This window comes from Sinohyriopsis cumingii, unplaced genomic scaffold, assembly GCF_028554795.1.
Source record: "Sinohyriopsis cumingii isolate HCF-2022 unplaced genomic scaffold, ASM2855479v2 utg001527l, whole genome shotgun sequence".
NCBI classification, from domain to species: domain Eukaryota; kingdom Metazoa; phylum Mollusca; class Bivalvia; order Unionida; family Unionidae; genus Sinohyriopsis; species Sinohyriopsis cumingii.
Window position 1 is genome coordinate 2528164 of NW_028316012.1, and position 12901 is coordinate 2541064.

General features: G+C 33.6%; 1 long non-coding RNA gene across 1 annotated transcript in view; it reads right to left on the reverse strand.

The window, feature by feature from the left end:
• LOC149772020 (uncharacterized) overlaps positions 1-12901 on the reverse strand; it is a 39759-nt gene that overhangs the window by 16008 nt on the left and 10850 nt on the right. Inside the window, exon 2 of the long non-coding RNA XR_016418034.1 lies at positions 4528-4744. This is a non-coding gene — a long non-coding RNA (uncharacterized LOC149772020). The remainder of the gene's footprint in view (positions 1-4527; positions 4745-12901) is intronic.

The following is a 12901-nucleotide window of genomic DNA, read 5'->3' on the forward strand; positions in this document are numbered from 1 at the left end:
CTTATGCAGTACGTCGTGGTCGAGAGAATTAACCACGGTGTCTTCCTTAGTGATATCTGCTGTCCGCTTGAGCCCTGTCTTTATCAAAAACGCTCCTATGTCGAAGCGGTAACCCACAGTGGATATTTTATATTCAGAGCTTTGTATAGGCTAGCGAATCTTAATTAATATATATTTACTGCTAGTAAGGTTACGTTGTATAATCACATATAATTGCACATATCTGATAGTATACCTTGTAAACTAAACTGAAAGATGCACACCAAGGACAACGAAAGATAAATTATAATGCTTATGTCGTATATAACCTTTTGGTATTGTTTATTTCCGGACAAGTTGTAAGTTGTGCTTATTTGGGCACGTCATGCTAATGGGTCCAATTTTTCATTTCATCTTGTTTCCGGATGTTGTAGACGATTTGAAAGCAGGTTATTGGGAGGTTTCAGACAAAGCAGCGTTATCCTATTAACGATGATTAGTTGTTCACCAGATTGTCATGAATATATATTTTTATCATATAGCTATACGTGGATGATTTAAGAACGAATACAAAATAGGCATATTGATGTATAAGAGGCAATAGTTTTGCAGTTATTTTTATTTTCGTTCATACATTGTTGTCCACGTTAATGATACGAAAAGGATCAACTGAGGGATTTTAAGTATTAATTTAAAAATGTTTCACCCAAGCCCCATTCATATAAATACTTTTAAGATGGAAATATATCGAACGATTACGAGCAATGTATTTGCTGGTTTTGTTTTACTCTGAAATAAAAAACAACGTTTATTCTCAATTGCTAATGACATCTCGTAAAAGCCATATATGCACACAACACGAAGAATATTAATCAATATGTATTTAGTAATTGAATCACACACTTTAGGCTCTAAACAATGAATAATGAAATAATTAAATAACAGCACAATAGCACTGACACGAAATGATGAAGATCCAAATCAAATATTAATTACAACTTTCAAATCAAAATGTATTGTTTGCCTTTCCATGTGTCGTTTATCTCTCTAATCAATTTTTCAGACTTAGTAACTTGTGTTCATGAACCATCCATCTGCTTTGTACTCCTTCTGCATCAAAAATGGAATAATTTCTTTCTTTCTAAACTACAAAAATTAGCTTTGTTTCCTTTTAAAAAAAATATATGAATTTGCCTGATCAGTAACATGTTAAGTACTTATGTGTTAGTGAATTTGCACAATATCACCTATCACTCTAACCATCTTATTCGGTGGATTTAGGCTAATATGCGTATTTCTGTGTATGAATGTCAACAACAGTTTCGAGTGAATTCTGCTGGATATTCATTTCATGCAAGTTTTGATCGGTTATGCATTGACGTATAATTTTTTAGTTTTATAGGCCATATTAAATGTATTTGATAGGTTGCCACGGACTGTCCGCATGAAGATAATTCGATGTGTCGAAATGTTGCAATTGTGAGATGACGAAAATGATATTATTCACTTTAGTGTTACTAACAGGTTTTACAGTTAATATCTTTAATAACAATATGAATACTTATAACGAAAACATATATCTAATATCGTAAAATTTCAGGCTGAATACTTGTACTAGCATAACCTCACTCAATATATGAAAGCGAATGTCATCGTTTTAATTTTTGATTGTAAAAACTGAAAAAACATATCTAAGAAAACGAAATATGAAAGTCCTACAATGTGTCTAATTTATTTACAAGATACAATCATAAACTGCAACTGTTTTAAAAGGGAACGTAAAGGAAAGATAGAGTAATACTTTGAAATATATATTCTCTCACACTCTCTCTCTCTCTCTCTCTCTCTATATATATATATAGATGTATATATATATAGAGAGAGAGAGAGACAGAGAGACAGAGAGACAGAGAGATGCGAAATGTGTTGTTTATCTACAGAATGTAAGCTGGATATTTTAGTCAGCTAAAAACTGGATTTCTGAAAATGGTTACCGGTGTTTTCCTGTAGGGGTGGGTTTCGTTTTTTCAGAAAGTGAACACTGCGGTAATATGTTACCAATTTACAGTAATCGCTATCCTTGTTACGCACACATGAGTACAATATGAGCGGACTGCATTGCATAATAATAATAATAATAATAATAATAATGAGGACTTTGTATAGCGCCTAATCTTAAGAAGCTCTAAGCGTTTAACATTAGACAACACCTATAACATTAAAAACATATACAATGATATGATTGCAAAAAAAACACCATGAAATAAGAAAACATAAAAACATGCTGAAAACATTTAAGGTAGGAAACAATATTAGGTCTTTGCGTTTGTTCTTGCAGTCGAAATAAGTGAGTTTTAAGAGCACTCTTGAATGGGATCACTGTGTCTTTGTGTCTATGCTCAGTGGACAATTCATTCCACGTTGCTGGGCCCTGGTATGCAAACGAACGTTGTCCATATTACATTGTTTTCATAGTGGAAATAATGAGTACACGATTGTCAGAAGAGAAGCGTAAGTATCTTGCTGGTGTGTACACATGGGTGAGGTCGGATAGGTATGTTGGACTGGAGTCCGTCATTGAATCGTAGCACAAAGAACAAATTTTGTGTTTGATTCTGGATCGAATGGATAGTCAGTTTAGTGTACAGAGCAGCGGGAAGGCGTGCTCTGATCGTGGTACTCTAAGTATGATCCGATCAGCTGTGTTTTGAACTTTTTAAATTTTGTGGAGTACATATTGAGATGAACAAGACAAAACTGAGTAACAATAGTCCAGTCTTAAAAGTACTAATGACACACAAGTGTTTTAGTGGCATCAACTGAAAGATATTTGTGAATGGAGCTGATGCGTCTCATCTCAAGATATGCAGCCTTGCATATGTTCATGACATGTTGGTGCAATTTTAGAATACTCTCCAGTGTAATACCTAGGTATCGAACTGATAGTGTGAATTTAATATTAATGTTTCTGATATTTATTGTTTGAGGTAAAGGATGTGAATGAGAAAGTCTTTGTGTTATGATCAGGATGGCATCATACATCGCATAAATTGTAGAGCCTTTCATTTATTTAATATCCATCCAAACACGGAAGCCTCTGCCTATCAGTACACCGTCTATTATTAGCAAGATTGGCCTCAGGGTTTTCTTGTAGGTAATCATAAGATGATCCTTTTCATTCAGTGTTTCGGCTTCTTTCCTTTTTTCGCAGAAATCGACTGGTATAAAATTTAACGGTAGGAACCTGTTTTAGGATAATGATATTGATGTTGATTTCATAGCAAAATGTATAATAACATTGTCTTCGCAAGTTATCAATTGATACATATTCCAGCATATATTTCGCTGTATCGAATTATTTGACTCAACCTTTTCAACGAAAGATGTGACATAAACGCTTATGTGTATCTTACGCATTGAACTATATATATATATATATATATATATATATATATATATATATATATATATATATATATATATATATATATATATATATATATATATATATATATATATATATATATATATATATATATATATATATATATATATATATATATATATATATATATATATATATATATATAGGCATAGTACCGATGTGAGTGACCTGACCAAGAACAGAATCGTAGCTCCGAACATAATGAAGACAGTAAGATAACAACTTCTGGAGCCCGTTTCTCTTCTAAATTGCTCGAACATAAATCCCTTTTTGGCGAACGCGACTGAAAGAGGTTTGCCGGGTCTTTAACAGAGAACACATCACACAATAATTCGACTTAAATATATTTTAAATATCTACAACGCTTTGTCAGAAGTAAACAAAGTTTGTTTTTGTAAGTTTAAGATAAATCGAGGTCTAAGTTAAATATCAAATAGATGATTCACAGTAGAGTAGAAACTAGTTGAGAACAAAGAATACTATTCTGTAAACAATTCTTAAGTGAACACAAAAATGAATCATGTGATAGCGTTTAGGTCGAAAGGATATAAAACCTGTATTCCTGTTATCATTTGGATGAAAGGCGTTTTGATTTTGTTCTCTTTAACAATTGTTCAGTGTGTAAACATAATATATGTGTTATTTGTCATGTTTCTTGCATGTGCTATATAGCTCAATTTTGTAAAATCACATGCATTGGGAAATTGATATATGACATTAGATTTGTTTCCAGTGGGTTTACCTACACTTCAAAACATAGAAAGAAATGTATTTGTACATGTGTTGACAGTTGTTCATGCGCATGACATAGATCCTTAGTTTGTATGCACCATTTCGTAGTGAATTCATGTGGAAACATTTTTACTAAAGGAAATCATTGATATTGTATTGATTATCACATAAATAATGTGCTTCCCATTCCCTTTTTGCGTACATCAGTATGTCTTTTGACGCTCGAGGTGTAAGCTGTTTTACAAGCGCATATTGAGTGGGAAAGTATTATACCTTATCAGTACTATTTTTGATATTTAGTAAAGACTCACTAAATGCACATTCTTTAACCTCCCAAACTACACCGTAAACTTGGCATTGATAATACTCACGTTGTATAGCCTTCCCTAGTATCTCCTGTAAAAGAAGTATTGCGTTGGGCAAAGTCTCACTCTCCTTCTCGTCTATGTTGTTTTGCCAGGATTGCCAGTGCATTCCGATTCTAGATATTATTTGTAGGCTTTTAATGCGAGGAATACTCTACTCAACAGTTCCAGTGTCATGAATTATTCACAAAATCGACTGCAAGAAATACAACTCCAGCAGCGCCTGAAAGAAAATGGAAAAATCCGGAACAGCTGTGACAAATAATGGTCTAGAGATAAAAAAAAGCATCAGCTTCAATGTTAATTAGAATATTTACGGGGTAACTTGCACCTTTATTAATGAGGTGAATTATGCCTTAAGGTCATGCGAGAAAAAAATTGATAACACTTCAATTTTGGAATCTGCAAGTTAGTTTTAATAGGTACATACACATCTTGGTCTCAGAATATGTATTGCTCCTCAATAAATCATTGAATTTACTGTCTGCATTAGCCTTATCTAATGCTAAAATACAAGCACAGATATAAAAAGGAAGGTCTATTTAACTGTCAATACGGGATATATTTAATCGTATGGTACAAAAAACGTGATATTTGTAAATATTCGCGAAGTGTACTTTTGCAATAAAATGCTATTTGCACCACACGATGCAATATATACAATAATTTGCCAAGAAAAGAGAATGTTCTGTCTAATATATGCCAAATGTGCTCTTGGATCGATGCTTAAGAGAATAATCTTACTTTTCAATACACCACTCCGACCCTATTACAAAATGCGCCTCACATTTATTGGCTTATCACATTAATATAAGTGACTAAATTCCGTAACTACCAGACCACTGTAACACTGATATCATTCCAGGAATCATGTTTCGTAACTGATGTACAGTATCTTTACCTGGTTTGCATATGTGTTGGTTACTTGACATGTGATTTTATAATTCTCTACTGCGCTTTGGAAACTTAAAACAAGGTTGCAATAGCAGATGCATTACGACGGCAATAGTGTTCATCGAATAATGTAAATAAGTTGGGTTTGCGCATACGGCTCGATATTCATATCGCAGGCAGTTGGCCGAATTGTCTTAAATGAATCAGAGTTGATATGCTTATTTATCACAGTAAATTGTCCTGTAATTGAAAATTCAGTAATATGTTTTAACTTTTTAATCTACAAAGATCAGAAAATGCTATCGCTTCAATCCTTCATATTATTTCACTTATTTCTATGTCCATTTCCTATTTATCACCTTGTGTTTGTACAATCATAGTTTCCATATTAGCAGTTCTTTGTACACGAGCATGATAATACTCTCAAACAGATCCTTGTGGCCGACAAAGAGGATTATACGATTTGAATCAAATGCTGCCTTTTAGAAATGATAGAACATCCATAGCAACACGATAGGCGAGCAAGTGATGTTTATAATATTTGTAACGGCATGTTATGAATTATAATTGATATTTTCTGAGGGATTCACAATGTGATGTGCCTTGTCAACAATGACGGTGACTATTATTGGTGACTATAACAGGATAAAAGTCTGGTTGCATGAGATCTAGCGAAACCAGGGAACTTAATTAACTGAACGGGAAGTTCACGAATATTTTATGTGAAACGAAATTAAACACGAAACTTTCATCGTGTTCATAACGTTCAACAATAAAACTCAATGATGCACAAAATGTTCAAAAAAGAATAAAGGAAGATTATATGGTGACTAAATAAAGCTGATCAAAGCGTGGGATTGCCACAAGTGGAAGCAACTGGCCCCGTTTAAGAATGGATATCATCAAGAAATCCTCAACTATAATTATTATGTAGAATTATATATGTCAACATGACATGATCACTTCTGTAGTGATATTGAATTAAATATTCACACAAAACCGATCTTGAATTATATTTTCAAACAAAGATATTAAATTATATGTTCACACTAATAATGATGTTCAATTAAACATTGAAGCATATAGTGATATTGAATTAGAATGTCACACAAAAAGTGATCATAAACTAGATTTTCATATAAATAGTGATATTGAATTACATTTTAACACACATAGTTATATTCTATTAGTTTGATTGAAAGTGGAACGGATGAGATGATGCTATTCATCTAGTTGTACCCAGTCGACGATCACGAGAGATTTCCAACTGCTGCCTTTAAATGGCGAAGGAAAATGCCATCTTGTCCAATCCTCTGTGACTGCCGAAGGATCTCTCGAAAGCCTCCTTATCATGTAGACACGGTGGTGCAGAACTTGTGGCCACTATCACTGACAAAAGCCTAATTTGCCATTCTGAGCAACTTCACAGTCTAATGCAGCATTCACGTTACACACCCAGTTACTGACTTCACGTGGCGCAGCTAAATTGTGATGACTTAGCCGTGTACTACGCTAGTTATGGTTAAGTAAGACTACAATGATTTACGACAAGAATAATTGCACTGGATTAAAAGTACTAGAAAACTAATCATCGAATACATGCAACATAACTGAAGTCATCTTGTCTGTTTAGTTATGGCTGTCTGAAAACAGATTATAAGGTATAAATTAACTCTCTGTAAAATGTATGTCCTTGCTTTTATACTTCATCGCAGCTTGTGATATGTTTATGTGTCTTTATGTGGCTCGATCGCTGATATGTCTTCGGTAGATATTTTGTGCATCATCATCGACGTCAAACACATTAATTTATATCACCATCGACTCCAAAAACATTAATATCTACTGGTAAAAGTAAAATGTTTTGTGTCTGAAGTGTTGGAATTTGATACTCAGGAACGAGACATATTATTCAGGATAGGTTTATAATGTTCGAATGAAACTGTAATTTGATATTCTGTCGTCGTGGATATCTACCGAGAACAACGCTGATAAGAACGCCCACAGGAATATTTTTTTTATCTCTGTTCTTGACATTGATAAAACATTTCTAGTTTCTAATTTTAGTTAACAGATAGATATATGAACTACTTTGCAATGGATTGTATTTCTTTGTGTTAAATAAAATGTATATTATTCTATCGAATCTAAAATCTAAAATCTGATTAAGATGTTGCGCATTCTACTGTTTCTTCTGCATCGCTTGAGATAGATCATCTGACAATGACATCAAATTTGTTGCAATAAAATTCGGCCGGATAGCGATGTAATTTAAGGATCAGCATGTTCTTCGAGTTGATGTTGAGATGACTGCATTTGATCAGGTTGCCGATCCGAAGATATACTTATCTTTCAAAAAATTGTTTAGTAAGTACAGAGTTTACTATTGGTTGACAAAAATTAAACAGATTTATAGATGCGAGATTTTTTGATAAAGCTGATTATGAAATCAAATGTTACATTAATCATTTTCTTTTGTGTTTGAAGTTTTTCATGGACTAATCCCAAGTGGCTTAATTATCGATCATATCAGCAACACAAAAATGGACAATCGACTCCATAATTTGGAACTTGGGTCACAGCGGGAAACATTCGTTGAGGCAGAAGAGGTGGTATTGATTTCCGCAAATCCTTCTAGACCTGTTATATTAACAAACTGTCACAGATGAATAATGTTTTTCCTTCAATCTCATCAGCTTCAAATTAATTTAATATTCATAACATCAATAACATTTGCTGCTGATTGTATTTATATATCAGCTTTTTCAAAGCGATTTAATGTTAGAATTATATTTTAATATCTATAATTTAATGTTTAAGATATTTGCTACGTCACTGTTGGTGAGACAGCAGTTGACATATTTGTTTATAGCTTCCCTGTCGTATTCAATCCAGATCTTACCATATTTTAGCATGCGATCGACTTCGACGTTGTTAAACAAAAATAGATTATTTTGTATCTCTCTACTTCGAAGCGAACCATCACATTAACATCACCACGACGCATGTTTATGATAGCCTCTTGAAACTGATATGTGTCTACAACATTAGCTCGATTAAGAAACCATTACATAGTATTCTACTATTTAACACAAAATTAGACTGCTTTGCACTTGATTGATTAAACATCGATCTTTAAAATGTTTTGAAGACTTTCTCGGGTCAAGCAGCAGTCAGTCAATTTCATAACAGTGTCCCTGTCATATATGACGAATATTGTTTTATCTTGTTCAATTTCCAATACGTCGAAATATGTTAACAGAACCTCAAAAGCCTAGTAGCGATCATATCCAACGATATGATTAACATCCTTGAGGTCCGTGTTTTTGTTGCTCATAAAAACGTTAACTGCGTCAAAAAAGCATATTCAAATTCAATATTTTAGCTCGCACAATAGTTGTTACTTTAGTTTGAATTTATTATTCATATGAGATAAAAAAATTTCTGTATAATGTCGCTGATAAAAAATGATGTGTTTTAACAATTGTTTGATCTTCGAGATAGTTGTCCAGTACCAATACAATACTGATTGATAAATATGCGTTACACAGGAATGTTAAGCACTCCGAGTTCGATCCAAAAATATATTTGTTCCTGTACCTGATGATCAACTTGCGATGAACGAAGTATTATACTTCAACATGAATATGTTTGTGTTGCAGCGCAATTACGATATAATGTCAAATATCATCTTACAAAAAAGATTTTTAAAAAAATCGATTTTACTGTCACAGAGAATCAAATATTTGGGATATGCTTAAGGGGTTTATGCGTATTGGACAATTACACGTTTATTGTCGTCAAAATTATAAAAATTGATTTTAATTTTGTAAAAATTTTAAACTTGATGACAGATTGAACAGAAGACCGAAGCTGATATCTGATATCGTTTTACAGACCAGTTAAACGCAAGTCTGTTCTGCCAAACCTATGATAAGATCTACTTCGATATAATCGGGTCGTTTGCGATCTAATCAAAGATTTTTGATTTCACTATTTGGAATCCAACTGTTAAAACCATCACCGCATCCTCGTCATTTGACCAAAATTGTTTTACCACGTTCTTATCACTCGTTCGATAAGACATATATCGTGTGTTGTTCGTTGAAGTTCAGCTCCTAAAAATTTCCTATGTCAAATTTGTCTGTAAGATTTGTAGCTTTCATGTTACAGGTATTGTAGTTAAAATCTTGTCGACGACAAATACTTCATCGGACCAGCTCGGTGGGGAACCTCTTTCAAAATGTCTTTTTAGTTAATGAAATTCTAATACGATCACCAACGTTAAATTTGAGTTATTTATATATGTTCTCGTTTGCAAGAACCGGCTTTTTTATAGCGTCGTTCGGTGTCACACCTGTTGTACTGTGTTGAGTGTTAATATAGTCTAATTTCATCGCTGGCAGATCATCACGATATATGTTAGTGTTGTTTGCTGTAATATATTTGTAAATCTTTTCTTTTATAGTATGATTAACGCGTTCAACAGTCTTTTCTTTGTTACCAGGAACATATTTTTTTATATTGCTTTGTTTCGGAAACTGCTCGAACAGCCAGTTACAAAACTTTGATCCATGGTCGTTCCAACTCTAACTGCTTTTCGCTTCGTCTTAACAATAATATTTTTAACGCGGTTGTTTTAATAAATCCAGTTTTATCAGCACATTTTAACGCGTATTTACATAAGACGATCAATACTGTTCAACAAGTTTCTTCTATTATCGTTGTATTGTGCAATACATTGTATATCTGTGAGATTTAACTCTCAGATATTATCAACTGAGTCGAAGAAACTATATTTTAGGTTTGCGAAGTTCATAAGCCAGAATGCTCTGCGTTCCACTGATATATGATGCAAACTTGCTAGACATCCCAATGCCGAGTTAATATTTTGCTCCCATGATACATTGTGCTAGTTTTGTGTCAAATGGTTCTCGCGTATTATCCGTTTTCTTCTGCGGTAATGCGTCTGGAATTATCCGATCGCAATCTAGTTTGTCGTCAACGTAATCGTGATGACGCATTGGAATTGCATCAACAGCGCTGTAAGGTTTTTGTCCCGGTAACGGATTGTATTTATCGTCGATTGCTGGTCAAGTGGATTCCGCTGACCGATATTTATATATACTGGTAATGTCCAACCTCCCTTTCTTTTGGTAATTTGCCAATAATTGTATGTATATCCAATCCGGACGTTATTGTCGGAGTGCTAACAATCTGGGCTTGCTCAACCACCACTGATTGTATCACCTAATTTATATTGTTTAAGAAACATACTCTTTCACTTACCACATACATCACATATACCTTTCAGCATTTTTCTGGTATTGCTAGTTGTATTTGTTGTTTTATTGATGTTATTGGTTTTGGGTCTGCATTTGAGACAATATGTTGTCATTTTGTACTTGATGTCAGACAAAAGTAATATTGTATAGCATTACGATCATTGTTGACGCTAGGAAACAGGTCAAATTCAAGAATAAACTTTCAAAAGTAAAATGGTTCGCCATCAGCTCTGGACTATTGCGTCCCATTTATCTGCAAGATAAATATAATGCAATTACAACCACAAGCTGAAGTTACAACTGCCTGAGCTGATACAGTTATAGCATATTTTTATATTTTTAAAAGCTGCATTATTAAATAATATCACTAAGAGGAAGACATAACGAGTCAAAGTAGTCGTTGTTGTAATCAGCTACCCAATGTGTTCCAAATCCGTCTTTGAATTAATTTAGTCTACTGATGACACAGTTTTAATAAGTTTCAGGTGATCTGATTGCTGACTCATCTTTTGAAAATACTCCGATAAATCCGCGTACATCCTTAAGTTTATCAGTAATCTCAAAAGTATTTAACGCAGATGATTTCATCTACTGATTCCCGGTATCTTCAGACCTCGTCCTTAACTTCCATGAGTCCGTCATCGCATTGTATATACCTGCATTCCGCGTCCTATCCCTAATAAATTTGGTAATAGACTTGCAGCTATCCTTGCTAGCAGCGGTAAGTTTTTGTTGCTCTTTTTTATTTTGTCACTGGAGTTTTTCGTGCACGTGTTGTCGGCATTGTTTATAATCATTGATCAGATAAAATTTAACTTCAATCCATTTACAGTCGTTCTTTTTTTACCGTCTCTTTACAACTTTTTGCCGCTCCTGATATTGCAACTGATGCAGGAGCTCTACATAACTTTTCTAACACAGGTAATAATGTCCTTGTGTTGGGAAATGCCAATATGGCTCATTTAGTCTTCCATACTTTTCATTTAAATCAGGTTGTCTTGTTTCACGCGCCGTAATATTTCTGTAAATGTAATTTTTCGTCGTATCGCATGACGCTTTTATTGCTCGCGCGGCACGTGCGAAATAATGTATTATTGCGCACTACTATATATATATATATATATATATATATATATATATATATATATATATATATATATCGGGTAGATATATTGAAGGGCACAGCCAATATAGAGGGAAGTTCTTAAACATATTCAGTGTCGGGCAGGTGCCATTGTAATTTAGTTAAAGCCAAACAGTTGGGTGAGTCGAATGTTTTTTTAGTCGACTCTTTTTATTATTTACATTAATTATTCAGTTTCGTAAAACCACGTTCATTGTTGTATTATGTGGTCATATCGTTTATCATATTTGTAATTCACTTTATTAAGATATAACCTAGGCAATGTAGTAGCGAGTTAATTTCATCTAGTCGCTCTCACGACTAATTTCAAAACATAATATGTATGTATTAATGTCATAGCATTACGTATATTTGATTTTATTGCACAGCATTCCTATGTCATACTTCGTGCCTATCGTATATTCTTAAAGTAGTTGCAACAAAATCCATCCCAATTAAATTAGACTATTGGAAAGGTGTGTTTATTTTCCATATTCAGCTCGCCGGTTATGAGCAGCCGGATGGGCTTGTGAATACCATGACGTCTAGTGTACCATTACTAGTATAACCCACCAATTCAGTGCCAGCGTACGGTACAAGTGCGGAGGGGAAAGTGACCGTGCCAGAGAGAAGGCCGTGTCAACGCGTATTTTCCAAACAAGTACTGTTTTGACTACAAGTAAAGCACAATAACAAGTAGTGTTTTGACTGCAAGTAAAAGGACAATAACAAGTAGTGTATTGACTACAAGTAAAAGAACAATAACAAGTAGTGGTTTGACTACATGTGAATTATGACAGTAGTGTCTGACTACATAAATGTTTGCAACCAGTAGTTGATTATATGGGTTTGCAACAAGCATTTGTTTATATGAAAGTTTGCTAGAGATATTTGTGTACATGAAGTTTACATGGAGTTTCTAGACCTTTTTGACTACTTGAATGTGACATAGTAGTCAAAGTATATTTCTTGTGTGTTTTATATTCATTTTATATACTTTTCTGTGTTATTTTCATATCATTAGTACCAGTGTTTAATATATTGTCATTTGTCATCCACGAACGTGTTTATTGTTTCT